Raw genomic sequence first — 19,749 nt, forward strand, 5'->3', positions numbered from 1 at the left:
GAAAATCTACTAATATTGGTAATTTAGCCCTCATTACCAGAGGATAAAGCATGAAAAGAGCTCAGACATGAAATATGACAAGTAATATTAATTTTTATTCCAGAGGAAAGGATGCTTCCTTGGGTTGCATGCTGATTTCTCGGCAGGGTCTCAGCAGTGCGTGCGGAGGAGGCAGTGGGTAGCTGGTAGTTGAGAATTCAGGATACGGAGCTGACTCCCTGCTGGAGGTATACCCTGGGGTGGCTATGACAGTGGCTGATGAGGCATGCCACTGTTAGTGCCCAGCCAAACCTCAGGTCACAGTTCAAAACAAGCACTCAGCCATTAAACTTCAGTCCTTATGGACCTTGGAGAGTCTATGTCCTCATTCCTACTTTTTTCCACCCTCCCAGCCCCTTTTCTCTTACTTTCTGGCATTTTTTTTCCTCCCTTGGAATGATTTTGCAGAGCTATAAAGGCAATCAGATTGATTTTTGTGCTTGCACCGCCCTTTACAATGTGCTTCTGATAATGAGCTGCTGTTGTTGAAGTGGAGAGTGTGGGAGGGGTGGTTTCAGCTGCATCTTAGCTATGTCATGTGCTCAGGATAAGAAATGATCCTCTGGCTCATATATATTGAAAATTGTGTCACTAAAGAATATCACCTTGTGGCCAGGAATCATGAATGGCAAAAATTTGAAGCTTGTTTCACAAATACTCTTCCTAATGAAGAAAAATGCAAAAGCACTGCTAGTTCCCCAAATTAGTTTTCCAGACAGTGGGATAAAAAGGCAGAATGTTTGTGGAAGAGCCACCTTTCTTGCACTAATCTCTGGATGTTAGCTTGTTCTTTGTTTTATTCTTAAAGCATAACAAATGGCAAAAAATTAAGAACCAAGCCCATGAAGCTAACCATATTTTGTGGCATTTATATTATTTACATCATCTCCTTATTTTTGTTATGTACAGGTACTGCTGCTTTTTACATGCTTCTGGGAATACATACATGGAGTCCCCTTCCTGAATTTTCTAATTGAGCCTCTAGGAAAAAGTTATTAGCCAGTAAACTAAATTTCCACTCAGGGCAGTGTGAGTTTCACAGTACCTTCACTATGTCACAGAACATTGTGTCTTAAAGAAAAAAACAGGCTGAATATTTTAGAACGTAATGAAAATGGTATACTCACAAACACATTGAAATAAAAAGTGTTCACCTTCTTTTTCAAATATGAAAATTGAGAATCCAGATTCTATCTTCAGAGGTTGTAGACATTTACCACCTCTGGTGAGTTGTCTTTTATCCAGGGAATATTGAAAATGACAGTACTGGAGTTCACTGCTACTACAGTTTAGACTAGTGCTACCAATGAGTTGTAAGTCACGTGCAAGTACTGATCAATATTTGTAGGGCATGGGCTTGCACAAAATGCAACTGTGCACACTTACATAAATACATGCGATATCCCTCCATTCCCAGAACCCACACTGTAATATTGAACCGCAGATTCTGAATTGTGAGGTTGTATTTCATCCCTTTTGCTTCCCACTTCTGAACCAAAAGTACAATCCTGACCAGGCATGAAAGCATTCTTTCTCCAATTTAGCATACCCCCTTCTCCACAATGAGTTGAGATTAGAACAATTGGAACCAGATGACCTGATTAAGCTCTAGTTTTAAAAAGTTCCGGTGGCCTCAGTTTTCTCAATTGTGAAATTAAAACTATCTCCTTGTCTGCCTTATATGGTTATTAATAGAACCAAACGATGTAATACATATAGAAATACTCTGTAGACTGTAAATATGACCAAAATTAGTATTTACATGGTTTTCTCACTAGACAAAGTTATTACTATATCACTATCACCTCACAATCACACTTGGACATTTGCCTGTGTTTTAAAAGGAAGCACAAATAAGCTCAGACAACGTCATAAAATTTTTCTCTGATTGTGTCTGTACAGTGCCAAAACTGCTGATTCATAAATGAAATTGCAGTCAACCAACCAGATGTTTATTCTACAGTATGCCAAATTGCCACTTTAACTCTAATTTTTATCCAAGAAACTTACACTATCTGTATGGAAATTGTATGAATACTGCATTCATTATTTTCATTTGAAATCCATGTGAAAAATCTCATGTACTTTTCATATACCTTAAGCATGCATAGCTTCTTGCTTATCGGAGATACGTTTTTCATATTCTGCAAAGTGAACAGCACTCTGAGAGTCGCCTAGAGGAAAGTTATGCCCAAGTTGCAGAGTTTTCCCAAGGGAATCTGCCAGAGGAGCCTACAGAGTCCTTGTTAAGAGAAATCCCATAAAGAGCAAAGCTCTGATTTGAGTTATTGCAGTTGTTTTAACCCCTTGTAGGAAAAAAAAATAGTTGCAGAGATCCCTATTTTCCCAGTTTCCTCCATTGGCTTCTGGTGTTTGACAAACAGTTCCCATTTGGAGACATTATGCTGTTCCTCTCTACTCCAGCACGATGCCCACTGCTTTTACTAAATTGGCACTGAAACAGCAACCCTTGCCAAGATCTATGCAAGAGCAGGAAGGACTGAAAGGGAACATGAAGCAAAATGATCCCTAATTCAAGTGAATTGTTGTTACCTTTCTTCACATATTCCTTTCCCCCTCCCTTATTGTTCTCATCTCAAAAGAAAGGAAATAGGTTCCAAATCAGACCACAAAGAGGATCTTCAGAATCAAGTTAAATTGGAGCACAAGGATTGGGGCTGATGGGAATATGGATTTGCAAGGTGCCAAAGCCTGATCTAATTTACATCCATTTGCTGATTTCCAGCCCTTTGGAATCTTTTGAAATGGCATTTCATTGTGGAGTTCTTGTAACCATATATTTCATATATGTTGTTTTGAGCTTTATTCAAACATATATTTTATATATTTTATTTAGAGCAGGATAGATGGACAGTGAATTCTATGTGCCAAGTGTTTAGACTAGTTTTATAATTTTTCTGCTGCTTCTCCGAGCAGCTTTCTCCAAAGGGGCCTGTAACTCATAATCACAGGGGCTGTTTGTGAATATATTTCTCTGGGTCAGAAATTTTGCCAGCACTGACAGGCACCCCGGATAGCTTTTCAGAAATCTTCTGGTTATTACTCATCCATTAGAAAGGAAAAAATGAGATTTTTGCATGAGGAGTTGTTTCTCTCCCCCTCTCTCTCTTTCTTTTAAATTATAGAAATAAAGTGCCCATTGTAAATCGTTCATGCTGGTGGACAATATTGCATGCAGATCAGGCACACAGCCCATTGGATAAGAATGGTATGGGGGTGGGGGAAGCCTTTGTGAATGAGTAGGCATGAGAGGGATACTGAAATGTTTTAGTCAGGTCAAAAATAGCTCATTAGTGGGTAGAAAAGCTAGCTGCTCATCCTTTAGGGTGGAAAAATCCTAACTCACGTGTTTCTTATTAAGTTGTTTTAGCCTTAATAATAAAAACTTACATTTCTTCTTCATCTATTTGCATTTACTGTAATGTAGGTTAATGGCTAAACAGATCTTGAAAATAACAATAATAGTTGATATCCCAAATGAGATTTAAAAATTTTTTTCTCTGAACTTGAAAAGTAGAGTTTGGAATAGCTAAAATTCAGACACAATGATTAAAAAAAAAGTGAGTATTTATTCTCAGTGTTCTTAATATTAGGGAGAAGTTAAAGTTTCTTCTTTGAAACATGACATTAACTTTAGCTTTTAACATTAGGGCTCCCTCTTTCCAACCCTTTCTCCCCTCACCCTCTCCCATAATGACAATGGTTGGGAAAACACAGGACAAAGAAGATTAAATCAGAATATCAAGTTTCTTCCCAATAAATTAACCAAACAATAATAGGTGATCTAATAGGAGAAGAGCAAAAGATCATTCTGGAATCACAATGATTTTTGAGAACAAAACTCCTTCTGATTATTTTGAAAGAATAATCATATGTCTCCCAGAATTGCAAATATTGTTGAATTCATCAGAGACAGGAAAAAACTTTTAAAAGTCCTCAATTCTCTAGGTATAAATGAAGAAATATGCAAATCTGGAAGAAAGATGAATAACACATAAAAGTAATACAAGACAGGTAAAATAACAACATGTATCATGTAAAAGGCCATATGTTCATTTTATGTTTCTCTCGTCTTCATCTTTATTTTTTCTGAGTTCACTAAATAGGCTTTTTCCCCCGCCTGAGTCAAGTCGGTCCAATAAGGAGCATTCCTTAAAGTTCTAGTTTATCAAAACCTCTCAAAGTGAAGTACTTTTGGTTATTCTGGGCACATCTGGTTGGTAAAAACGATAACTGAATTCTTCAACATCAAGCAAAGGGTTGTTGCTTGATGACTGCATGCTTCTGATCAAAATTTATTATTATACATTTATTGGGCATTGATTTGGTGCCAGGCACAATTCAAAGCCCACAAGTAATGAATTGATGAAATAAGCTGCTCAGAGAGTCAGAACACATAGTAGCATGGTCACTTCAGCCATATCAGGTATCCAGCTGAATATAGATTGGTGTCTGAAATTTCATGCCTCCTGGGTTGCTTTGAATGAACCTCATAAAGGCCAAGGGCAGTATATGTTCATCACTTACTGTTACTTATTTTTTTTTTTTTTTTGAGACAGAGTCTTGCTCTGTCACCTAGGCTTGAGTACAGTGGTGCAATCTTGGCTCACTGCAGCATCTACCTCCCAGATTCAAGCAATTATCTGCCTTAGCCTCCCTAGTAGCTGGGATTACAGGTGCCTGCCACCATACCTGGCTATTTTGTGTGTGTGTGTGTGTGTGTGTGTGTGTGTGTGTGTGTGTGTGTATTTTTAGTACAGGCCGGTCTTGAACTCCTGACTTTGTGATCCACCCACCTTGGCTTCCCAAAGTGCCGGGATTACAAGCGTGAGCCACCATACCCGGCTGATTGCTGCTACTTTGAAAGATCCTGGAGCTGCTGCTCCTTTGACGAAAATCATTGTCCTCATTTTCTGCACCATTCATGAGATGATTCTTCCTTAGTTAACTAAATGCCTTCATGAAGCTAGAGAACATATGGATAATTCCCATTTGTGAGTTTTCTGCAGAAAGGTATGAGATAGCCAATGTAAGCTATTGTTAAAAATTAAAATTCAGTTATTCCATCACACCTTTTGGTAATTCATTTTGGGAGGTATTAGTTTTTTATATTTTGACCATTGTAAATCTTATTTTTATTTCAACATAATTGGGGAGATGAGGAGAACGGAAATATTGCACTTGCAAATTAATTTAAAGAAGCAAAAAGCAAAAATTTTTTAATTTATGCAGAATCCACAATTTTAGTGCATGGCAAATAGCCAGATTATTTTAGTGTAGGAAATAAGGAATAAGAAGTATGAATGACTAGGCAACATAAATAATTATTTTGACAATAGAAGAAATGAAAAAACAGAAAAATAAGAAGTGGGGTATGCTAAGAAAGATGCTTGCTTTATGGAGACTTATTAGGTTTCTTGCTTATATTTTCACTTTCTTCTTTATTCACAATGCACACATTTTCTTTTTCCTTTCTCCAGTTTTACTCCTTGCTTTTACCTTATCATTTTCCTCTAGGTATAAACAGGTGAAGGAGAAAATAAATTTCTTCTTATGTGATTGACCTACTAACACATATGAGATAACCCAAAAACAAAAGACCTGTAGTCTGTTAAAAGAATATGGAAGAAAATGCAATCTTAAATTATTAAATATAAAAATATGTGTGTGAGGGTAATAATAATGTCCTATTTTAAATTTAAACTTGTAGATCTGAGCCACCACTTTGCAGAGGTACATGATCATTTTAAGGATTCTGCAGTTTTCCAAAACATTCTGAAAGAGCTTCTTTTGAAATTATCAAGAGTCTGTTTTGCAACTCACATGAGAATATCAGCTGTTTTTTGTTAACATTAATTATACCAACTCCATATTATTAATTACTGTAATCATTTCATTTTAAGCTAAATAGTTTCTATCATCGAAGTGTGAACTTGAAATCATAACTCCAGCAAGAAAAAAAATCAGATAAAACAATAAAAGAGTTTCTACTTAAATTTCAGGGTGTCATTCTTCTATTTGTTAAATTAATTCTTAAAATATTTTTTCTTCATTGTAGTATGAAACACAAAACACAGAAGGAAAAACATATGTATATGTGAAGCTTAGTTTCTATTAAATTGAGGCCCTAAGGCATAATTTTTTACTTAAGAGAATAAAAATGTAAACCAGAATATAATTAATACGTTTTACTATTCCTGAATATATTAACTGAAATTCTGGTCTGGGAAGAATACAGCTATGCTTATATTATGAGATATATGGGTTTGTGCATCCAGTAGTTTTATACATTAGGCTAAAATCATCAGTGGGAGTCTTGTACTTTAGAAACTGGGTTTATAGGTAAATTTTGGTGATTTTGTTTGGAGAAGAAGCATATTAACCACATAGGATCTAATTGAGGTTGAACAATTCCTGCCCCAAAATAATAAATATCTGATAACAAAAATGTGGCTCAGAGTTTTTCCTGTACAGTTATTAGGTACTAGTTTCTTCATTGGAGAACTATTCGAGGTACACATCTCATGTGGGCAGCATGTCTTCTAATTGTACAAATGTCTGTTTGATTAAAGTAATCACCAAATTTGATTATTCCTGCATAATTTATGGTTAGAATATGAGAGCCATAACAGTAACAGGGTGATCACAGATTGGTGAGGACAATAATGCTTGTTGAATTGGGATATATTTTACCTTATACATATAAAACTAAATTTTAATGAAGAAGAGGTTTCTTATTTTCTTCCATTTATTTTATTGTTCACTTCCACTGCTTAACTCACTGAAATATTTGGATTATGGATATTATTATTTGATTAGTTATGTTGTAAAATATATCTGCAACAATTGTGAAATAGTTTTATTTTTATTTGGAGCTCTATTATGTGACAAAGTTTTGTTCCTTATCTGTCAGCATTAAAGCAATTGGGTTATGTGTTCTTTTCAATTAGCCTTTCCATAGCCACTTTTATATCAGTCTCAAAGTGTATTAGTAATCTGGTAAATACTTTTTCCATCATGTCTTTATGTATAATTGTTTACTTTAGGCCCACTTGGTTATTTGGATCAAGGACCTTTATTTCTTTGCTCTCTCTCTGATCCGCTTCTTAGGACTCAGTGAAATATTTGCTTCTTAGGGATAGATGAGTATAGAAACAAACATGTTGTGCTGTGGGAAGTGAGATTTAGTTTCCGTTTATTTGCTCTGAGTATATCTCAGCAATGCACTTCAGGTATACTTTCTCCCACACTAATGAATAGATCTCCCATTGATTTCAAAAAGATCCTGAAAAGGGTATAAAGGGATAAAAATCTGATGCTAATCTTAGAAAGTAGGATTCATATTCTTCTAAAGCTTTTTCATCATCTAGTTTATTCTTATCGTTTAAAAAATATTTCTATCTCTGTCTACCAAAGATAGAAGTACTGTATCACAAATTATTTCTGAAAGAGAGAGAGGGAGAAAGATTGTTTTCAAATACCAGATTAATAATTTTTACATAACAATTCCTAAAAACAAGCTTGAAAACAAAATGCTTCCTTTAAATTAGCTGCCACGGTGAAAATTAAATTAGTCCAATAAGTAATCTAATCATGCCTTGCTCTATCATGTGGCTAATTAATATATTATGACTTGATGAATTCTGTTTATATTAAATGTATATGTAATACACATTTTATGGTGGATCTTGAAAAGCAATTTTTAACCAATGATAGTTGCTGTGTGGCAGCTGAAATTTGGAAAGTAAACTTTAAAAAGATTAATCATTTGAGCCAACTTTTATCAATACAAGCCCAGCCACTTAAAATCAGTACTTTATTTCCCTTTTAATATTGTGCATTATGGTTTTGACGACATTTCATTCTACTAGATGTTGTTAACAGCATTAGTTTGTGATTCCACTTTAATATTATTATCTGAAAATTCAGACGGCAATAAAAATCAACCTTCATAATTATTCCCCAGGAGTGAGTAAATGTGGTAGTTACAGTGATCTTAATGAAAATGATACTAATGTTACTATTTTTAAAAAAGGCACTTAAAGTAGCTAGGTTTAGAGTATCTCACTAATTCTTGAATGTGTTAGTTAAAACAGTTCCCAGATTCCATAAACACCTGTTAGTTCCGTCTTTTTGGAAAACAATGTATAGGAAAAAAATCACCTAGACCCATTCCAATGTACATGATTTTAAACCACTTATATTTTCAAACCACTCATATAACATACACATATAAATATAAAGTGATAAAATTAATGTATACAATGATTTTTAAAGAAAAATCATATTAGAGATAAAACAGTGTTTTAAATACTATTGAATACATGTTCTAAATGTCAACAAATTCCACAGATAACATGCTTTATATTTCATATTATCTAGGTGTTGTTAGGAAATACATCTACCAAAAGTCTCTGACTTGGAGGGGCACATACTATGACAAAAAGCTTGGAATTTGTTTTATAGAAAAGAACGTATTTTTAAAATACCAAGAGTTTGAAGAAAGTACTATTATTACTCCTACATTTCTGTGTTGTTGTTGTTTTTTTAAGAAGGAGTCCAACTCCATTGCCCAAGTTGAAGTGCAATGGCATGAGTTTGGCTCACTGTAACCTCCACTTCCAGGGCTGAAGCGATTCTCCTGCCTCAGCCTCCCAAATAGCTGGAACTACAGGTGTACACCACTACACCTGACTAATTTTTGTCTTTGTAGTAGAGACTGGGTTTCACAATGTTGGCCAGGCTGATCTCAAATTCCTGACATCGGGTGACCCACCCATCTGGGACTCCTGAAGTGCTGTGATTACAGGTGTGAGCCACCCCACCTAGCATCTCCTGCTTTTCTGAATAAACAAGGTGATAGTGATAGTAAGCAACTTGGCCAAGTTCACCAATATCATGAGAGATGCAGTAGTCTGAACATTATTCTATACTGTTTCCAGACTTGTTGGGTTGGGGGACAATTTATGAAAACTCATTTACGATGCTGCACAGTAGTGGCGGAGAGAGAGTAGAGGTGAGCCTAACCCATTTGGATGTTTTGTTTTGTTTTGTCTTTTGGAAGCAATCTACTTAAGAAAGAAAGAGTCTGAGGACCCAAACTAGAATAAAAGTGAAATAAATTTAAAATTATGTATAGATACTAGATATATTGAAAAATCTAAGAAGACTAGCTAACTGACTAGACAGGAATTGAAAAGGAAAGTGTGCATAATGAGACAAGAGAATTGACTAAATAGGCTAGAATTTATTCTGCTTTCATGGATCAACATAAAAGGAAGTTGCTCAAACTTTTGGAGAAAATTTCTACAATGATTTAACAGCTTTTCTATGAAAGAAGTTCTAGTTTAATCTGCTATTATTTTCATTTGTTAAAAATAAGAACAGTAAAAAGTATATTTTCTCTTTAGACTTGATTTTTCTAGGAAATACAGTTCTTCAAATTCTAAATTTTGTTTTCTTCTTATGTTTTCCATATATTTCCTCTTCTATTATACTGAACAATAATTAAGTAAATAAACAAATTACTTGTTCAAATGTACAAGTGCCTCTGATGTTAATGATCTGATAAAATAATCAGATCAATCAATCAATCAGTTAGATAAAATGATCTGGAAAACTAATAAAAATCCAAGTTTTCCAAGTGACTTATTTTATAAAACATCCCCAAGTTGCCATGTTGGAACATTTTCTGCCCTCTCTGCCATAAAACATGGCATATAAATATATGTTCTCTTATCTCAGAGTCACTTATTTAATTCACAAAAAGATCCCTAATTCATTAACTTCTCAAAGAACTGCTAAAATACACTGAACTGCTCCTGGGTGCCCGTCAACCAGTCAGCTAGGTAAATAAAGCTCTGGACATAGAAAGCCTTTCATTAGGTCACCACACCTTTGCAGCCACCACACACTTCCTTGCTCTTCTCCCTGCTCTTAGAAGCACCACAGACTGTCAAGTGGTTGCTGGTCCATACAGCTTCATATCTGATTTTTTATTCTGAAATGAAGCCCTTGTCTCAAATGTGGCTGAACAATCTTCAGTTTCACCAGTAGGTGGGGAAACTCATTTCTTTTTGCTTATTGTCATTTTTTTTTTCCTTAGAAGAAAGTATAGCATTCTTTCCTATGATCTTTCCCACAATACCACTGATGTACTCTGGGTTTCTATTTACTGCCTCCTAGGGTGTAACAAAGGAAATCAGGAGGAAGGTATTTCAGGAAATAAAAAGCTGAGTTGTAAACCTGTTGATTACATTAAAGAATATAAATCAAGGATATAAAAATCCATTTATTTTAAAATGCTTCTTATATGGGATAAGAGAAAATTGGTGGCCTTTGAGAAATGTCTTGACTTGAAAAGTGTGGTAAACATAGAAGCCACATTTTAAACAAGTATTGAGATGATGAAATGATCCTATGTACTCTACATTTTATTTCTTGTGGATGGGACAAAACATATAAAATCATATAGAATGAAGCCTGCTCTATTTTTAAAGATCAACAGAAAAGAAATCACTCAAACTTTTTGAATAACCAACTACAATGTTTTAACACTTTTTCAATTAATAAAAGTCTTTTTAATCTACCATATTCCATTTAGCAATTACATATGTGACATAAACATGGAGAATACCAGTCATCATTTTCCACTTGTAAAGAAAAATGGAGTTTTCTTCTTTAGACTTCATTTTTTGAGTAATTTATTCTTCAAAATAGATACTGTTTTTATAGTTTTCTTCTCATATATTTTTCAAACATGTTACTCTCTCTTATTATGGAAGAATCACTAACTAGACTTGGCCAAGGAAGTTAAATGTTTAAGGATAAAGAGTTCTTAGTTTCAAGAATTGGATACTCATTTGTCAGAAGTGAGACACTAGAGGATGGGTATTGGGTGGCTCACAGCAGTATACAGGAGTCAAGATGACAGTGATCTGACTAGAAATTAAAATGTACATTAGTACCCTTGAGCCTCAATCTATCCCTGTTAAGGGGATAGAGGTAGACTGACATGCTTAGATATTATTTGAAGAAGGGCTTCCTTAGTGCCCTTATCACAGCTTATTCAATCAGGGAGTTCACAAAGCTAGGAATGTATTCTTATGTTAAGAAACAAAGAAAAATTAAAAATTTGAAAATTAGAATTGGTTTGGCTAGTTTTTACTCTTTTTGCTAATCAATTCTGTAAAAATGTAAACGTATACTGATTAAACTCAAGACATTCAGTATTATATGTCAACCCAAATGCTACGATTTAAGATGTAAAACCAGAAAATCTGAGTCTAGATCATTTGTTTCACTATTAAATAGTTTTCACAACTATTAACAGTCTTCATCAATACATTAATGGGCCATATTAATTATCACTGAAAAATTTCAATGAATTATTTTTAATGCTTATCTCACAAATTTTATTTAGCAAAATAAGTGTAGTAAGTAAAAGTAGCTCAATTCCAAAATCATTGTGTAGGTAAAGCTATAGAAGAAAGATGCCTATTCTTTATTGGAAATATTTTATAACTACCATAAAAATATTCAGCTCAACCTGATAAACTGCACAATCCAAGTCTGTTTAAAAATATGTGGTGCTATTTAGTTTTTTATTATATATTATATACCTTGCTCAAGTTTCACTTCAAAGAAAACCTAAGTATGTCAGTCCAAGCATACCCATTTAACAAATGTACTGAGGCTCAAAGATATTAACACACATTTTATTCTCAAGTCTGGGACATTGTCATCTTGACCCCTGTATACTGCTGTTAAACACAGAGGATTTACTTTGAAGCTTTCATTTAAGGAATTGAGTTATTATCCTTTGCTTGACCTTTGTCCGTGGCATATTTATCATGGTGCCCTGTAAAACCATAATGTGTGAGAAAAGTGAGAAAAGGAAGTAATATATTTGTGATTTATAAAGAAAGAAGAAATAGGTATAAATCATACTTTTAAAATTCATTCATAGATACCTCTTACATAATTCATTTATGTTCTCAAAATCCCTCCTTAAAAATGGTTTTTGTATGTTTTTAAAACAAACATTAGCAAAAGTAACTTGAAATTAATAATGATCTATGATTTTCAGGATCTATTGTCAGGTACTGTTTATATTTATTAGTAGGAAGAAAAGGGGGAAGCAACATTATTTTTAAAAGTACAGAAAGAAATAGTTTTCAAGCTGTTCCCTTAATTAGCTAGAAATAGTAACCCTGTCAAATTTAATATAAAAATAGTGTTATAAGCCTATGGCACCTATTTATTACTGGAGAACAAAAGCCTTCATCCATTTCCTTTAGAAAATGACATTTTTGTAATTCGCTGCCCATTTCATTTGTTCCGAAGGCCTTCGTGGGGTGACAAATATCCCACAGAAATGGCTACTGATACTTGATAGGATAATGTGCAGCCCCTCAGGACAAGGGCAAAGGCAGCAAACTTATCATCCTTTAGTTTAGCTTAGCATGGGTCAGTAACAGCGCCAGAGGTGACAGAAGATGTTAAAGTGTGGGAAGCAAGAGCTGAAAGCTGTAGGAGGGGAGTTTTTATAGTTTATCCTTTCTTTTGCCAAGAAGCTACAGAGACAGCTTGAATCACATTGTTGATTTGGTTCACTGCACGCCACACTAACTGTTTCTGGAAAAGAAGAGCAAGGGGGAGAAAATCCAACACTTATGGGTCATTCTCACCAACAGCATGTGGCATTTCAACATGTCCTATAGGAGGAGGGAATGCATATTTAATATTTTAGCTTCAAGTTCATATTTTAAGAATGCATTATCTTGCTGGAAGGTCTGTGGTGAATAATCAGTAGGACATCACCATTATATCAACCTGATGATTTTGCAGAGGAAAAGCAATAGCAGCATCTTTCATTTGGGAATTTTCTCAATATTGTTTTCTGTGTTAGAGTGGATAAAAAATGACTTGTATGACTCTTCTTAAAATTTTTAACTTAAAAATGTTCCAAAAATGTTGTATTTTAAATTTATCATTAACATTTGTCCATTAAGGACGATTGACTTGCATGAAATCTGAATATACATATTTTATTCCCAAGAAAATTAAATCAATATAGAACTTTCCCTCAGAATATCATAAAAGAATAATATGCACCAGCTGGTATATTACTTCTGATTCTATTAAAAGATCATGTGATCAAATTCTTCTAAACACTTCTCAGTTTAAAAAAAGGAGGAAAGTAAAAAGAAAAACATAAGTTCTTCATTAGGCAGGTATTGCTCATCATGGCTGTCATTGCACACAATGACACTCACAGAAATATGATGGTTATGTTGTGATGTCTCTAACAGCACATCTGGTAAAATGATTCTGTTTTTGCAATATTAAGAAATCACTTTTTTATGTTACATGTGATTTGAATTAATTCATTTTTAAAATTCACTTATATGGTGCAAAAATTCCTGGAGGACTGATAGGAAAAGGAACTAAAAATTGTGACCTTGTTTCATGAGCAACCAGCTCCACCTGTGTAATTAATAGTTTTGATGAGTATCTGAACCATGATGTCCTGCGTCAGAACTGTCAGGGCTTCTTCGATACATTTTTCTTCTTTAAGCAGAAAAAAATATGTCCACTTCTGGATTTGTTTTTGTTAATGATAGATAATGAAATGTATGATATCAACAGAGAACAATTAATATTAGAACTTAAATATATTAGGATAGTTTTAATGGAGTAGTAAAATTATTTGCAGTTTGATATGAATTTAAGGCATGATATAAAATATAGAGCATTTTCTGGCAGACTCCTTTTATTCCAAGCATATCTGGAAAATTACATAATGCTTAACTGCAGGAAGATGAAGACAAACTGATGTCTACTTTGAAATAAGTATGTTAAATAGTTCACATACTTTATCTCTGAAAACCTGGTTGTATGCTCCTAATAACAGTATTGCTGGATAAAATTTATACAGTACTTTTTCCATTGAGTTAGAAATTGTTCCCTTTTCAGAGAGAGGGTCATGTTTATTTCCAATGCAGAAGAACTTGTTTTAGTTTTGAGGTAAATTGAACAAGTGATTGCTTTCATATATCATGTAATTCCTTACATGTTGATGGCTGTAACTTTTCTACTTAACACATTTTATTCCTTACCATGCCTGTCACTGGTTTAAGCAATCTGCGGGTAATTGATTTCTTCTGTAAAACAGATAACATTTGCTTAAAGCTCTTCTGATAGCTTTACAGCCTCTGCATTAGGAGAAGCACTTCCGTCACCACTGGCATTCTTATAAAATATAATTATTGTATATCCATCAAAGACAAAAAGAAAAGGGGAATAGGCAAAGGCAGTACAAATATTTCCTGACTTCAACATTCACACCATTAGTGTTACTAGTAGTTCCCAGAACAGCACGCTTCACCTTGTATCACTGCCTCAAGCATATGACCTACACTCCTTTTGAATTTCATTGTTTATTTAAGCAAGCAACAAACATGGGGTTTCTCTACCCCATCCCCAAACATTTATTTTAAGGAGAGACTATTTCTCAACTATGGTTCACATGTTTACTCATGACTTCAGAAAAGTTAATATGTAGGAAGTCCCTTGAATAAACAACTTTATAATGCACATTAATTGATAACAAATACATTCATATTGTCAGAATGTTTTCTTTTTAAATTTTTGTTGTTGTTTTGTTTGCTTTCTCAAGACCAAACTAATTGACATTTTTAAATCTATTTCAAAAACACTTGAAATAAAAGAAGGGAGAGTTGTAGCTCTTTGTAGTGAGTCGGTCTGCAATTTTAAAAAGCCAATTTGACTTGATTTTTCAATTATTCAGTGTATACATATGTACATATGAGGGAAGACTACCAAGAGGAGGGGAATTATAGAATGTTTCATGAAAAATTATTTGCTCTTCTAGATATCTAGGTATTTTCCCTTTTTTTGCCCTAAAAATAATCTGTATAAATTAGAAGTCTTTTTCACATACATAATGTCTGTTGAATGAAAAAGTGCATTAAAAACTGAATACTTTGATAAAGGGGAAATAAACCAACGTGGAAGCCAGAAATAAATCCACACACTTGTAGTCAACTCATTTTTGACAAAGGCACTAAGCATATAAACTGGAGAAAGAACAGTTTCTTAAAACTTGCTGGGAAAACTGGATTTTTATATAAAGAAGAATGAAATTAGATTTCCATATTTCACCATATATAAAAATCAACTTAGAATGATTAAAGACTTAAATGTAAGACTGGAAACTATGAAACTATTAGAAAAAAACATGGGGGAAACTCTCCAATACATTGGTGTGGTCAAAGATATTTTTGATAAGACCTCAAAAAGCACAGGCAACAAAAGCAAAAATAGACAAATGGGATTATATCAAGCTAAAAATCTTCCACATAGCAAAGAAACAAAGAAGAGAAGAGACATCCTACAGAATTAACAAAAAATATTTGTAAACCATCCACCTGACAGGGATTAGTTACCAGAATATATAAGAAACTCAAGTAGCTCAGTAACAAAAGATTTTTTTTGATTTAAAAATTGACAAAAGACCTGAATAAGCATGTTTCAAAAGAAGACATACAGGTATATGAAAACCTGCTCAGCATCACTAATCATCAGAAAAATGCAAATCAAAACCACAGTGAGATATCATCACCCAGTTGGAATAGCTATCATCAAAAAGACAAAAAAATAACAATGCTGGTGAGGATTAGGAGAAAAACGAAGGCTTGTACATTGTTGGTAGAAATGTAAAGTAGTGTAGCTATTATGGAAGACAAATAAGAGGTTGCTCAAAAAACTAAAAATAGAACTACCATAAAATCCACCAATCCCACTACTGACTATATATCTGAAAGAAAAGAAATCAGTATATCAAAGAGATATGTGCACTCCCATGTTTTATTGCAGCACTATTCACAATAACCAAAATATGGAATTGACCTAACTGTCTGTGAATGGATGAATGGTTAAAGAAAGTGTGATATATACAGTGTGTATGTATACATATACACTTGTGTATAGTGTGTGTGTATATATGTGTGTGTGTATGTGTGTGTAATGGAATATTATTCAGCCATAAAAAAGAATCACATCCTGTCATTTGCTACAGCAAGGATGAAAATGGAGGACATTATGTTAAGTGAGATAAATCAGGCACAGAAAGACAAATATCTCATGTTCCTGCTCATATATGGGAGCTAAAAAAAATTGAACTCATATCAATAAGGAGTAAAATGACGGTTACCAGAGGCTGAGAAGGGTAGTAGGGAGGCAGAGATAAAGATAGAATGGTTAATGGGTACAAAATTATAGTTAGCTAAAAGGAATAAATTCTAGTATTTAATAGCACAGTATGAAAATTATAGTTAATAATTTATTGTATATTTCAAAATAGATAGAATATAAGGGGTCTAATATTCCTAATACAAAGGATAAATGTCTGAGGTCATAGATACTCTAATTATCCTGATTTGATCATTATACATTGTATACAATGTATCAAACTATTACTATCACACTAATTTTGTGTATCAAACTATCAGTTATAACAAAAAATATGCACTAATATGTTATTTTAAAAATCTTAGAATGAATAGTTAAGTTTAACTCAATAGAGACTTGTCTGTTAGGTTTGGGTGCTGTTTTAGTTTAGTATCTACTGTCAATATTTAAGGGAGGTATTATATAGAATTATAAATGACCAAATGTTTTCTGTTTTTCTATCATAGCTAATGTTGGTGTTTTTCACCTTCAGTGGAAATACTGAATAATAGGTGCAAATTAGCATTTTAGTATCTTTTACATTTGTATTTTATTGGAATTACTCTTTATACCTCATATATTAATCACTGTTCTGCCTGTAGTTTGTATATTTTCCACACTAAATTTTATGGTTTTAGAAGAGCAATTGTTTATATATCTAGTTCTCAGATTTATTTTTTTATTTATATTATTTCAGTTCTGTTTCTTGATTCAAAACTAAGAGTTTGAGTTTTTCTTGGCCTCGGGACTCGGGAAAAGCTATAAAATTGGTGGTAAGCACTCAAATTATTCTGGCCACCAGCTTTGGCTTCATTGTCTGTTTTGCTGTGTACCCCTTCCCATAACTTCAGCCATGACCTCCCAGATGTCCTCCATCCACTTCAACTTCCAGGATCCTGCTAGGCCAACTCTGTAATCATAGATAACACCACTTTGTCACCTTGCTTCAACCTAATGTTTTTGGAAGACCCATATCTTCCAGGAAGTCTTTGCATAGTGACCAGAGGAGAACTGACACCTTCTTTGTCCTTACACTTCTACTCATCTTCAGCCAAACTTGTTATAACCCCCACAATTGTATCATTGATCTTTAAATGAGTTCATGGTCATATTTTACTATCTGCTTCTTTTTGGTTATTGTGCCACATAACAAAGGCTGATTTCTTCAGTAAGTGTCATCCATTATGATAGTAAACTACCCGAGTAGTTATTTTTATCCAGTGCCTTTTATATGTAAACTGATAACTAATAAATATATTTTCATTATCATGGCATTATACATTTTTTGAGTATAACAGAGTCAGCAGTAGATGCTATAATGCCATTCTTTCAAAAACAATAAATGTTATTAAAAGATTCAAATTTAAGATCATGATTTGTTTCTTTTCCCTTGATTGATTTTAGGGCTTCAAGAAATTTGCAAGTTTTATGATTTACTTCTTGGTAAAGTACATGTGTTCAGTGCGCATAAAGTTACGTTCTCTGAATTTTTTTCTTTTGACTAACTCTATGTGACATCAGATCATCAGATGATGAGGGGGAGGAAAAAAATTAATCTTCAAAATGTTTCATCTTAACAACCAAACTGTTTCATCTTAACAATTGCCATCCTCTAAATTTTTAGTAACATTTCTAAAATGGTTTAAACTCTCCCTGAGGATCTTGGCATATGTTTGGTTGCAAGTTCTCTGGAGAAATACATTGCAGTTTTAAAATTGACTTTGTATAAAAGTCCCAGATACAGCCCTAGGTTAAAAGATGCTTTTACAAAATTGATGAATAAAAGGTGGTTACTTCATGTCCCTGGTTCTCAATCATGCCATTATGATGAACTTGTGTTTAATATATCAATAATATCTGAAATTTGATTCACTTCTTAAGACTAGGTGGGATATCAGTCAGAAGTGAATAATGCTACATTAATAATACTTTTAAAAAGTCAAATCAAAAAGAATTGAGAGCATTGCACTAATTTGTAAGAAGTAATCAAGTGTGATGGAAGGAAGGATTCCTATTAGTAATTTATTCTTGAAAAAGTGCTTCTAAGTTTAAGTATAATATTAAATGCCTTTCTCAAGTTCCTAAGTGAGCTCTTCCAAATGACCTATGAGTTGAAGTCATTTCACCTTTGGGTATTTGAGTGAAGTGCTTAATTTCCCTTCTAGCAAAAGATAATGTTGAGACTCATGTTAATACGATATTCCTATTTTAATTGACATGTATTCTATACAATAGTAGCGCAAAGTTTCCTAAATGATTTTATTAGAAAGGGTAAAAATCTTTATAAACATAAAAAATTGCACTTAAGAAAACCTACATGCTTACTTATTACTATCTTTCTCAGGTATAGGTCTTCAAGGTCCTAATTTTAATATTTGTACCTTTGTGAGATGTGTCCTGAGAATGTGAAATGATGACAGTTTCAAGCAGCAATATTTTAGCAGTATAATGCTGATTGCCTTGATCCCTCCCAGGTGATCAGCGCAGGACAGGAATCAAGAGCATTGTATTAACAGACATGCTACTACAGCAATTTAGCTGAGGTGCCTGAGAACTGTGCACTTCCTTTGCTCTGGATCTCAGCCACCTTGGTCTGCATTGTGACTTAATAAGTGGCCACAGGGGTTGCCAAGCTGAATGCTTTATGCTGTAACAGGGTAGAAAGGAGACACTTAATGTGGGAGAATAGAGTGTACTGGACACTGGGAGAGGCAGGTGCCAGCAAGGTCACAGCTATTTCAAAGCAGGAGGATCTTTGTAGAGAGAGAGAGAGAGAGAGAGAGTGTGTGTGTGTATGTGTTATGTGTGTGTGTGTGTATTTGATATGTTAGCTTATTTCATTCTATTCCTTTTTCCTTTCTGTAAAAAAAAAACATAGTGAAACTTCAATAAATGTATGTAATATAAATGAGTGCACAGATGTGTGTAAGTTGTAAGTGCTTAGACATTAATGCAGTTACAGACAAACACTGCTATTCGTGGCTATCAGATCCAATAGGGATATTCCCAATAGCCATATAAAATCCTGACTTCATGTAAAGACCTTTTGGGAAATGCAGTAATAACAGAAAAAAGAAAACCTAAGTCTCTAATATTTTACTTAATGTTATTGCAATGCTAAAACATTGAACAAAAAACTTTTGACATTTGTTAGAACAAGTCTGAGTCTCTCTAGTTTTAGACAAATATGACAGTCACTAGTTTAGATGGTCTTCCTCAGGAAGAGGCAACATGTAGAAGGAAATGACAATCATGAGGGAATGATAGACCCTGAATGATTAAAATATGTTTTCAAAAGTCACTCTTAGGAGGAATTCTAAGTCATTTTATAAGGGAATTCTAACAAGGGCAGGGACCATGGGATTCATGTAGGACAATGAGATGACTGAGGCAGAAGAGAGTCTTGTCATCCGCTAGAACACCAGGGCTCCTTGT

The 19,749-nt window shown here is 33.9% G+C and overlaps 1 protein-coding gene and 1 long non-coding RNA gene across 33 annotated transcripts in view; one reads left to right on the top strand and one right to left on the bottom strand.

The window, feature by feature from the left end:
* Nucleotides 1-19,749, top strand: part of LOC144582184 (uncharacterized) — a 1,185,294-nt gene that overhangs the window by 831,965 nt on the left and 333,580 nt on the right. The gene's annotated exons all lie outside the window — the stretch shown is intronic.
* On the bottom strand, nucleotides 11,762-18,872 carry LOC144582185 (uncharacterized). The gene is made up of 2 exons (XR_013534431.1): nucleotides 18,696-18,872; nucleotides 11,762-11,920 (listed from the first exon to the last, which is right to left on the bottom strand). It is a non-coding gene; the product is annotated as an uncharacterized LOC144582185 (long non-coding RNA).

The sequence above is a fragment of the Callithrix jacchus genome, chromosome 4 (genome assembly GCF_049354715.1).
Source record: "Callithrix jacchus isolate 240 chromosome 4, calJac240_pri, whole genome shotgun sequence".
In the NCBI taxonomy this organism is placed as follows: domain Eukaryota; kingdom Metazoa; phylum Chordata; class Mammalia; order Primates; family Cebidae; genus Callithrix; species Callithrix jacchus.